An 11,367-nucleotide genomic window follows, 5' to 3' on the forward strand; every position below is an offset into this window, starting at 1 on the left:
GATGCAGTATTTTCCACTGTACATTGTAAAGGAAAATCTTCCTTCCCAGAGGAAGGTAGGAAAACATCTAGACTGAATTGCAGTCCCTTTCAAGAGACTTAGTCATAAAGCTTCTAGAGCCGGTCTGATCCATGCTGTTCCTGATTGAAATCTTGCTGCTGCTTTGTCTGCATCTCAAGTTCACTTTTGGCTTAGGATGCTGCAGAAAATTTCCTTGAGTCCTGGTTTGAGTCTTCAGTTTTGACATGTTCCTGGTTTCCTGGCTGTCTTCTGGCTGGAAGTGTCTCGACCCTGGGTGAATCCTGGGTCCCCACCTGTGGAATGGGAGGACAGCTTTGTCTTGGGCAGTCACTGAACCTGAGTGATCCACAGGAACAATATATTATTCTACAAGTGCCTCCTGATCTTTACTAAGTATCATCTACTGGTCAGTGCTGTAGTGGAAGGATGCTGCCATGGTTGTTACCTGTTAATTAAAATTAGAATGTTTAACGCTGAAGTGCTTCATTTGCTTTTCCCAAGCATATTTAGAAATCCTTGGGTTTCCTTCTATGATAAGAGATGCTGATGCAATCATGGAGGGGAAAAAGACTTGAAAGCAGTATTTGCTTTCTTAAACCTTTACTAGGTAAACCAGAATTGACAAGCACTGAGCTGCAGGAAAATGATGTGTGCTGTGCCCTAGCCAGGCCTGGCTAGCACAGAAGGCTTGTACAGCCCCATCCACTGTAGACATAAACCTGGGACTTCAGGTTTTATCACACTGGACTCCACGCCTTATGACCGTAATGTCTTCTCTTGCAGCTGGAATACTCAAAAGTCAACCCAAGTCTTTAGAACATCTTAATCTAAGTCTGGTTTTCCTTCTCCTTCCACTCAGTGAGTGGGAGGCAGCTCAAACTGTGATACACCAAAATACTTGTTTTTCCAGAGTGTGTTCATGTAAACACACGTGCTGCCAGTACACACAAGCTTCTTTGTAGCTGGAATGTTAAGTGATGTGATAAATAAAGATAGAGAAGGCTTCCAAAGTCATGGCTAATGTGTCCCTCTAATATAGAGCAAAAGAAATACAGTTAGTGGGAAAGAGATGCACAGTCACCATACAAGTTTGCTTTGAGATTGTTTTGAGCTAGGCAGTGGGAAAGCTTTCTTACAGCTGACAGTTTCTTCAGTTAGTGAGGATACCATCTGGGGTGTTAAATTGCTTCCAACTGTTTCATTCCCTGAATGAAAAGCTAAAGTGAAAGAACCGTCTTCTCCATCCTGCCAGATCAGGGGTGAAGTGATGGCTTACAAAACCTTTGCTTACTTAGTGGCAGTGGTCAGGCCTAACTTTTTCACCTGTTACTTCCTTTAACAATGGGAATTGGTTTACGGCCAGGACCTCTGCAGTGCTGGTTAGTTACTGTGGGATTGCAACTGCTCTGCTTGGTGGGAGCATTCTGCACCAGGCTGCCATTCATCTGGTCGGCGTGGGCTGGGAGAGGTGGCATCAGGGTTTGGAGGAATGCTGCTTGCATTTGTGGTAGAAACATGCTTCTGTGTTTGCTTTCAGTTGAACAGACCTTTACAGAAGGAACAAAATGATAAATGTTATTAGAAGTAGAAAAATAGAGCCTTATTTTCCTTTTTCGTGTGTGTAGAATTGTCAGTGAGGTTGGACCCCCCTGCAGCTCTAACAGCTTTCTTTCCATTATTAGCAACAATGAGCTTCACTCACCATTTTCCAGAAATGAGCTCCTTCCTGCTTCCAGTAGTTTTTATTTAATGTTAAACTGACACTGGTAGTTGCAGTGTTGACCTTAAGTATGATGTATAGTAAAAAAGCATGGTTTCAGAACAGGTTACTTGGGTGAAGCGGTTACTACTGGTGGTGGCAGCTGCAGTTGTTGACATGATGAGCCATCCAGGGCTTTTCTTGTAGGTATTGTGGTGATGGAGGGCAGTTTAGCCGTGTATGGGCTGGGAGAGTCTTTTCAGAGCCCTGAAGGACTAGAGTTAGTTTGAGCTTCTTAATGCCAGTGGAGATGATACAGCAAGACTTGCTGCAGAGAGTCAACCAATTCTGCAGAATGTTCATTTCTGCTCTTCTGGAGCTTTTGTGTAGTTTATCCAAGTTGTTCATGTTTTCATGTTGGGCTTGTCAGTCTTAGGAGACTGAGCATGACTTTTGGTCTCACATACCAAAATCCTGAGCATGCAATTCTGTGAGGCACATGGTTAAATGTTACTGTACTGATTCTGTGAATGTTGTCCATTTTTTACAGATGCCTTTGTAAATAGCCAGGAATGGACACTAAGCCGATCCGTGCCCGAACTGAAAGTGGTGAGTTTGTTTACTTCTGTCTCTGAAAATGTTAATGCACAGGTGAACATTTCTAAGCTTCATTAAATGGCTTTAAACTGGAAGAGGGGAGATTTAGGTGAGACATTAGGAGGAAGTTCTTTGCTGTGAGGGTGGTGAGAGCCTGGCCCAGGTTGCCCAGGGAAGCTGTGGCTGCCCCATCCCTGGCAGTGTTGAAGGGCAGGTTGGATGGGGCTTGGAGCAGCCTGGGCTGGTGGGAGGTGTCCCTGCCCATGCAGGGGGTTGGGACTGGATGAGCTTTGAGGTCCCTCAAACCCAAACTGGTCAGTCGTTCTATGAAATCTATTGTTGGGGGGAAAAATACAGGAAACTATTTTAACAAGTAAAGCATTTTTTTTTCAACAAGACTATCCTTAAGTTTCCGTATCTTCTATTTTTATAATAATGCTTCAAAGTTCTGTTTATGTTTTAGTAAATTTCAACTTGTTCAGCTGCATGAACCAGCTTTGTTAGACCAGCTGCGTGAGACCAACCAGTGCCTTTCTGGAGCAGTGGTGGTATTCCTATGTCCTGCTTATCTGGGTGTAAATTAAGACACTGTTGGACAGAATAAATACGAGACCTTTTGGAACGAAATAATTTCACTTGTTCCAAAGAAATTCTCAAAGCACAGTCAAGCTTCTGTGCTGGTGGATAGCTTTAAAATGCTGAATACCATCAGTGTGTTGCTGATTTTTACAAGCAGGCTTCAGTAGGATGTGGGCATAGAGGTCAGGATTATGTTTCTTACAGCATGCCTGGCACATGCAAATGGGTGACTCACTGTTGTACAAGTTGTCACCGACAGAGCATTGTGTTGCATCCTTGTTAGCTTCATTTTTTCATTTCTGAACTGGGTTAGGGTGGTATTCTTGTTCCGTAACATGCTTGTCATGATTTCTTGCATTTCATAAATAAATAGCAATGACTCAGACTGTGTGTAAAATATGGGAGACAGGAGTATGACTGCTCTGAAAACACACAGGCATATTTGTCACCCTGTAGAGCATCATCCTTAAGTATGAGTCCTGATTTAGAGAGTAATTGTATTAGGTGACAGATTTTTTTCAGTGTGAAGTTTCTTGCTCCTGGTTTTCAGTTGTTACTGGTGGGCAGAGAGTGGGAGCAGGAAGGCTAGGCACTGCACTGGGCACTGGACAGATTCTGCTGGATTCCAGGATGGTGCACTGGTCCAAACACTCTTCAAAGGCTCTGCAAAGACAATAAACAGATGTGTGTCTGACCACTCAAGCTGTGGCTTCTTTTTTATTTGTGTGTGACTGCTGGCTGGTAACAGCTATGCCTGCACTGGGTTTGTTGGTTTGTATTTCTTTTTATGTCTATTATTGTTATTGTTACTACTCTTGTTACCACTCTTGTTACCACTCTTGTTACCACTCTCGTTACCACTCTCGTTACCGCTCTCGTTACCGCTCTCGCTACCGCTCTCGCTACCGCTCTCGCTACCGCTCTCGCTACCGCTACTATGAACTGTTCTCTGTCCAAGTTCTTTCCTGCTAACCTGAAAAAGTGGAGGGTGAAACTCCTTGTAGTATTAGGCCAGCCTGGGATCTTCCCCACCTTTTCAGCCCTGCACATCCCCAATTCTGATTTTTCCTTGGCCCTCCACTCTAGCCCACATTGTTTGTGACACTCAAGGCCTGTGGTTTTGTAGGGGCTGGAGATGTGATTCTGCCTTGCATTTGCTGTCTGCTGGAGGTGCTGCTTTGCCTGAGCTGGTCTGGCACAGCATCCCTTGTAGCACTGGTGTCCTTGTCTTCATTGAAAGTTGCTCTGGGTTGTAAAGAACAAATAATTTGTTCCCCCATCCCTAAAACTGTCGTTGGCTTAGTTTAAGTTGACAGAACTGAGTCGGTTCAAGTAATTTTTGGTAAGGAGGCTAGTTCCTCACCAGTTAGGATTAGGAAGAGGGAGTAAATAACGTGCATAAACATGTGACTTGTTCCTGCTGCAAATTTGTCCATTTGGCAAACTCAGGCAGATCAGCAAAGTTCATCTCTCCAGGGACCTTATGTTCTGAGCCTTTTGGTTAGGGTCAAGATAAACATGTAAGAACAGAGCAGCCTTAGGTTTGTTTAAAGGGCAAAATAAGTTCCCATCTCCTCCCACAAAACCCAAGGAAGCACAGTGTCCTCAGAGCTGTGTTCAAGGGGAGATCTGGATAAGGAGATGGCAACTGGGCAAGAAAAAAAGCTTTAGTGAAAACGTAGCGAAGGTATATTCTGGAAACCCTGCTGTCCCGTGGCCTGTGCAGAGCAGGGCAGGCAGCCAGGCCTGGACCTTGCTCACTGCATCTGTCAGTCTGTTGTTGGTTGATGGCCAGGCCCAAGGGGCAGGACTTCAGTTGGCCAGCAGCACGTGGCTGTGGCTTGGCAGGGGTGGCCTGTTTGGTGCAGCGGGGGTCATGTCTGCAGGCCTCCTAACTCCCTCACGCCCCTCTTACAGCAACAAAAAAGGCCAATCTCTGAGTTTTTGCCATTTGAGCACCTCTGGGAAGAAAGCTGCCTTGGTGTTGGGCTGTAGTTTGCTTCTTCTGCCTGGGTTGTTGGAAACCAGCACTAGCTAAGCAGCCTGACAGAGACATTGTGCGTGCCTGGAGATGTTGTTCTTCTGTTTGGCCAGATGTTCCCAGTGCTGCAGATGCTTGGGCTTGGGCAGCTTGAGTTGTGAAGTGGGTACACTAAGGGGCTTCAATGAGTCCTAGCTGACCTACCAAGACCTGTCTGTGCCCATATACACCATCTGTGCACTTGAGTAGTGAGTCAACGCGAACCACGTGGTGGACAGCCTGCGGAGACGCTTTCCAGCCAGAGAATTTAGTGATGATTTATTGGTTTTTAGTAAAGAGGTGAGGAGTTTGCTCTGAGCTCCAGGCTTCTTCCCTCAAGCCTTTATCTAGGCTGATGTTCCCCCTTAGCAGCAGTGGTGAGATGACTAAAGGAACACTCCTAACTGAGTTTTTTGGCAGATACTTTCATCTCGGCATATTTTGGAGGGGTTTTATTGTGTGGGCTTTCCCCTCAGGTGCACAGAAGCTGTTTCTGTGTTAAGATTTTGCTTTGATATATTGGATTTTTTGGTGGGGGTTGATGAGAATTTGACTTTTTTCCTTTTTTTCTTTTTTTCCCAGGGGATTGTGGGTAACCTAGCAAGTGGCAAGTCAGCTCTTGTGCACCGCTATCTGACCGGCACGTATGTCCAGGAGGAGTCACCTGAAGGTATGTGCAAGTGCAAATTTCACTGATTATTTCTGCCCCACAAACTACATCTGTATTAATTTTTAGTCATGCAGAAATGAATCAGTGAAGAATCTGATTTGCTATTTCAGTGATTGTGGAGATTTTTTCCTTCTCCAGACTGAGACAAATAGATACAATGGGTATGACTGCAGCTTTTCCACAACTACTTAGCACCCTTAAATACTTTGGCACCCATTATTTGTCCCTATGGGAAACTTCTCTTCCTGTGTTGAGAAAAGTTCACTGCTCTCCCTGGTGCTGCTGCTTTCCATTTGGCTGTTGAAAGTCACACAAGTGGCTTTCAACAAAGATACAAAACCTGTATCTCCTACTAGTTTTCTGCAGAATTGGGCCCTTCGGTTTGTGGTGTTTGCAGGAAAAAAAATTTCACAAGTAAAGATCTAACTTGTTCCTTGCTTAATATATTAAATCTCTAGTCTTGAAGTTCTGGGTTTGTTTTTTTTAATGTTCGTATGCCATAGAAAGCTAATTTATACCTGAAAGTGTTGTAGTGTTTAACATTAATTCAAGTTTGTAGCTTGAAATCAAAAATATCGTAGTACTTTGTAGAGGTGTGTCTTGCACTAAATACTTTTTTGGTTTTTTATCTATTCTCCTTATGAACTTTTAAATCCAACTCTGAGACACTGAATTTCTGGTTCCTTCTTTTCCTTACTGGCTGTTCCATTCTTTGCAGATATGGATGCAGGTAACTATACATTGTCTTCATGGCAGCTCTTGTTTTGAAGAGACAGACAGCAGTTTCTGTACTATAGCATTTTCCCCTCGTTTTGTGTATCATTTTGATTTGTTTCCTTTTGATTTCAAGTCTTTAGTACATCTCACTGTTTTTGTCTCTTGCTGTAGTTGTCTTTTCAGCAATAGTTTGTAGTAGCTTCATGCATCTCTGATAACATTTGTTTCCAATTAACTCTTACCAAAGGAAGCTATTAAGCATCATATGTGACACTTTAACAGTCTGGAAGTGTACTTAAAATGGGAGAGGGAAAGGGAGGGATGGGTGAGGTTTTTTCTTGTGTAATTGCACTAATAGCTAAGTCTTGCAGTTTATAAGCTTGCCTGCAATGTTTTTGCTGCTTTGTACCTGGCACTGATGGGGTGATGATGGAGCCTTGCAACAAAACTGCATGTAGATCACATTCATTTCTCTGGGTGCTGCCAGAAAGGGCCATGGATAGTTTCACTGAAGAACACAGCAAGTCTTCAGCAAAAATTAGTATCCCTAGAGATCTTTTTCTTCATTTCATCAGCAGAAAATATTTGGGTGTTTTTTTTTTTTTTTCCTTGCAAGATTCAAATGTATTGATTGTTCACAGGTTTAATCGTGTTCTTCTCTCGAGCTATGAATATTTTAGATGGTGTTCCTTGAGAGTGTTGCCATCTGTCTCCTTTGTCTTCAAAGATTTTTATTTACACTGCTTGAGTGACGTTCCGACTGGTTTTCCTGCAAGGGTTAGGTTACAAAAGCAGAGTCAGATCATGTCTTTGCACATAAGTGTAGCTGACAAGCCTCGCTAATGACACCATTCCATTTCATTAGCAGTAGAAAAACAGGAATAATTAAGAGCTCGAATTCACCTTGTAAGGGATAGGGTCAAGATTTCTAATCAAGTTAGTATTGCAGGAAATTCAACCCATATGACGTGCACTCAGTAAACGTCTGTAGTAGGGATTTGTTGGTGTTTTGTTTCTCTCTCATCCAAGCGCAAGTCGATTGTTCACAGGTTTAATCGTGTTCTTCTCTCGAGCTATGAATATTTTAGATGGTGTTCCTTGAGAGTGTTGCCATCTGTCTCCTTTGTCTTCAAAGATTTTTATTTACACTGCTTGAGTGACGTTCCGACTGGTTTTCCTGCAAGGGTTAGGTTACAAAAGCAGAGTCAGATCATGTCTTTGCACATAAGTGTAGCTGACAAGCCTCGCTAATGACACCATTCCATTTCATTAGCAGTAGAAAAACAGGAATAATTAAGAGCTCGAATTCACCTTGTAAGGGATAGGGTCAAGATTTCTAATCAAGTTAGTATTGCAGGAAATTCAACCCATATGACGTGCACTCAGTAAACGTCTGTAGTAGGGATTTGTTGGTGTTTTGTTTCTCTCTCATCCAAGCGCAAGTCCAGAGGCTGCCATTCCGCAGGAAGAACAGCACTGCAGAGGGGGCTGGTACTGCAGTGTGGAATGTCTGGGTTTTGCATTCTGAGTGGGATTTTGGTAATTGCAGGCTACGTGTGAGCCTTCATGTTGGAGACCGATGCACATCTTCCTCTTTGCCTTTTCTGAGGTCTTTTAAATGTGCTGGATTGTTAGACTGTATAAAGAACAGTGTGTGTATCAGGCAGCAAGGTCTCAGCTGCTTGACTTTTTAAGGAAGCCAAAGTTTGCTGAGGTTTGACAGCTTGCTAACAGCAAAATTTGTCAGGCATCTAATTAGCATCTAATTGGTAAAGTGATGGATGTATACTTGATGTGAAAATAGGGATTAGGACCGGGGACCACTGTTTCTGCTGTCTTTTGCCTTCTAAATTGCTACAATTACCGTGAAACCTGTTCTGAATTAGACAAGTGGCAGACGTCCTGCAGGCATTTAAGGTAGCTTCGCCATTCCACTAAATGAATCTCAGGCCTGTAAAGGTGGTTTCACGTTTCCTTCAGCTCTTTTCTTAGAGAGGAGATTGCTGCCTGACACCACCTCCCCACCAAGAGGAGGAATCATGTCACATTAAAGTGTAGAACAGATTCTCTCTGGCCCAGCTTTCATTTCTGTTCATAATTAATTTTACTCTCCAGTGTGACTGTAATATGAAAACCTTTGTTTTCTTATAGGATAAGTCTTACCTGGGGGGGAAGAGTGACTTTAGACTCTTGCTTTGCATATTTAACATGCTGTGCTCCTGTGTGGTGCTTTTAAAGCAGATGTCTTTTAACGTGAGAAGAGAAATGATGTATTACCCTGTAACAAGTTGGAATTTCAGTAATCTGGGACTAGCAAATGTTTTCTGTAATGATACAGCAGGAAAATGATGGGGAAACAGGGTAATTACTGAGTGAGTTGTGATCTTCTAAGAACCTGCCAAGTGATTGGTAGAAAAACTGTTACTAAACTGTGTTGGGCTCTTTTATGTACCTGAAACAAGAAGTAAGATGTGTGCAACCTGGCACCTTTTTTTACCTGTCTGAAATTGAATTCTACCTGTAGGAACAAAATGAAAGGTGGTGTCCATGGACTTTGAGACAAGTACTTTGCTGATCAAGGTGAACTGAGGTTTACAGGAGTATTCTGTTACTGTTTGGGTTTTCATGTTTGAGAAGCCACAGAGGTGTGAAACATGATTTGAAGGCTTTGGCCACATCTCTAGCATGTCTGTGAATACTCTAATTCATGTCATGATTATTTAAGTATTTTTTTTCTACTAAGTCAAATGTTAATAAATAAAGCTGGCTATGCTGTGGTCCAAGGTGTCTCAGCAGGGATGAGGAAAAAGGTGGTTTTTTTCTCTCCCACATAAAGCATGATGTTAGAACACGGGAGGGATGGGAACACCCACTGCTAAATCTGCCCAGTGGATCTTGTGTTTAAGGAAACCAGCCAGGGGAGCTGAGGTCATCTTAACAACGGCCCATTAAAGTAGAAGCTGCAGAGTAGTTGAATGAGAGCTGGGCAGAGGGCAGCACAGCTGAAGGGAGAAGGCCAGTGCAGGAGGCACAGCAACTGCTTTCCCTGTATCTTGGGTAATTTTGGAAGAAGCTTTTAGGACACAGTTCTGCAGGCTAATTTATGCTCATGAGTCTGGCTTATAAGTCACTTAAAGCATAACTTCTTTCCTGAGACCTGAAATCACCTTTTCTGCTAGTTTTCTGAGAATTGATGATTATCTAGTGGCAGTCTGCTATACTTTAGCCTTAAATGACACCATTTAATTTCACTTAACAGCCTTGACATTAAAAGACACAAATGTTATAGGTAGGCTAATAACTAAATATGGGGTATATTTAAGGTTTCTTTCTTCCTGGAAGAGTAAAATATTTAAGTGCTCTCAAAAAGATAAAGGCAGTCCAGCACCCTGACTGGAGTGAGAAAGTAGCTGTTAAAATTGGTGGAGGGTTCATGTATCTGTGTGTGTAGGAGCTTCTGAATACAATACAATACATATGATATGAAATATAATACAGTATAATATATTGCATGTTTTATATATGATATATATGTATGATATAATATAAATGAAAATGTAAGTTGTGAATCTGCAGCACTATCTGTTCCCTACTTCCTGGGTTGATAAAATCCTTAGGCTTCCCTTGTGCAGAGTACAAAAGACAGGCATTGAAGGCCCTTACAGAGGGTTATTTTTAGGCACTAAAGGTGGCTTTTTTATCTCTCTAATTTTTAAAAATCTGTGGGGTTTTTGTTCCTTACATGATGTGAGGTTATTCAATTGCCTTTGATTTCTTCTTTCCCGTTTTCCCATTTCCTTTAGCCTCAAGCCTAGCAGAGTCCCAGCACACTGGAACCTTTGGTCTCTCCTTGAAGTTTAAGATGCATCAAGTTTCACGTGCCACTTAATTTTGGTTAGAGGCCTCTTACATGTTAAGGACATACTACAATATATATATTCCCTCAGTCAGAGATATAGAATAAAGCCCTAATGTGCTTCCCAGAAAGCTGTGACCATTTACTTTCTTTCCAAACTTGACCTAAAAATAAATCTATACTACAGCAGTTAACTTTTCAGTACCTACAATAAACAGTGTATCACTTCAGTACCAGAAATAATCATAAAACTTTTATTATTAAAATACTAAACAAAGTGTCACCTTCAGCCTTCCCATTCAAGAACAAATGTGATGAAAGTTTCATGAAAGTAAGTTGCTAACCTGTTCCCAAAACACATTCAGATTTCATCCTGGGGGATATATGTCCATGTTTTCCATTTCTATCCAGTAAATATTTCCATATGATGCTACTCCAGGTTGCAAATCTGCTAACAGAGGCCTTTACCTATTTTTATCTAGTTAATTTTTTTCAAGCATTTAGGAATCTGGAAGCCATATTTAGTGAGCAACCAAATTTTCTCTTTCATGAGTAAAAAGAAAATGTGTCCCAGACCAATCTGTGTGTTTTGTTTGCTGTGAACAAGCTGGCTGGATTGGAAACGAAGAGCAAAGAAATTTGCCCTCTGAATATGTCCTTCCATGCTTTTCCTACAGAGGAGCTTTCTTCCATTTTGACTCATGATTTCTTGGAATTCCATAAAAATCATCATCGTGGGTGTAAAAATTAACACAGAGCTTATGTGGGGAGATTCTGCAAGAATTCCAAGTGCACGTGAGTTCAAGGAAGCAACATGAACCTTAGAGTCCCCTTTTGGCCACAAAGCAGAGGGAAGCTGGGATTTCTCCCATGGAATTCCAGTCTTGGTGCAGTGTTCCCAAGCTTGCACAGCACTTTGCAGGGCAGCTGAAGCTCTCAGAGCAGTTTTTTATCATCTGTACCAAGGCAGACAAGCACTGTGTTGTGTGCAGGAGACAATGATGGCTGTAGTCATGTTTCAAAATTATCTCCTTTCAGTTCTTTGTCTTATGTTTTGTTACACTGCTGTCAGCTGATTATTTTTATTTGGCATTTTCATGCTGACATCCAGATAGAAGATAACAGTTGTCTTCCTTGATCGTAGCAAAGTCTTGCTGCAGTTGGCTCTCTTGGGCTTTTTGGAGCCTTTCAGGCTGAGCATGAAAGAG

The 11,367-nt window shown here is 42.2% G+C and overlaps 1 protein-coding gene across 1 annotated transcript in view; it reads left to right on the forward strand.

The window, feature by feature from the left end:
• The first annotated feature begins 2,276 nt into the window (after positions 1-2,276).
• AGAP1 (ArfGAP with GTPase domain, ankyrin repeat and PH domain 1) overlaps positions 2,277-11,367 on the forward strand; it is a 243,146-nt gene continuing 234,055 nt past the window's right edge. The window contains exons 1-2 of the mRNA XM_010007801.1: positions 2,277-2,329; positions 5,499-5,586. The gene's annotated coding sequence lies outside the window, so the exon portion shown is untranslated. The remainder of the gene's footprint in view (positions 2,330-5,498; positions 5,587-11,367) is intronic.

The sequence above is a fragment of the Chaetura pelagica genome, unplaced genomic scaffold (genome assembly GCF_000747805.2).
Source record: "Chaetura pelagica isolate M959 unplaced genomic scaffold, ChaPel_1.0 scaffold532, whole genome shotgun sequence".
Classification (NCBI taxonomy): domain Eukaryota; kingdom Metazoa; phylum Chordata; class Aves; order Apodiformes; family Apodidae; genus Chaetura; species Chaetura pelagica.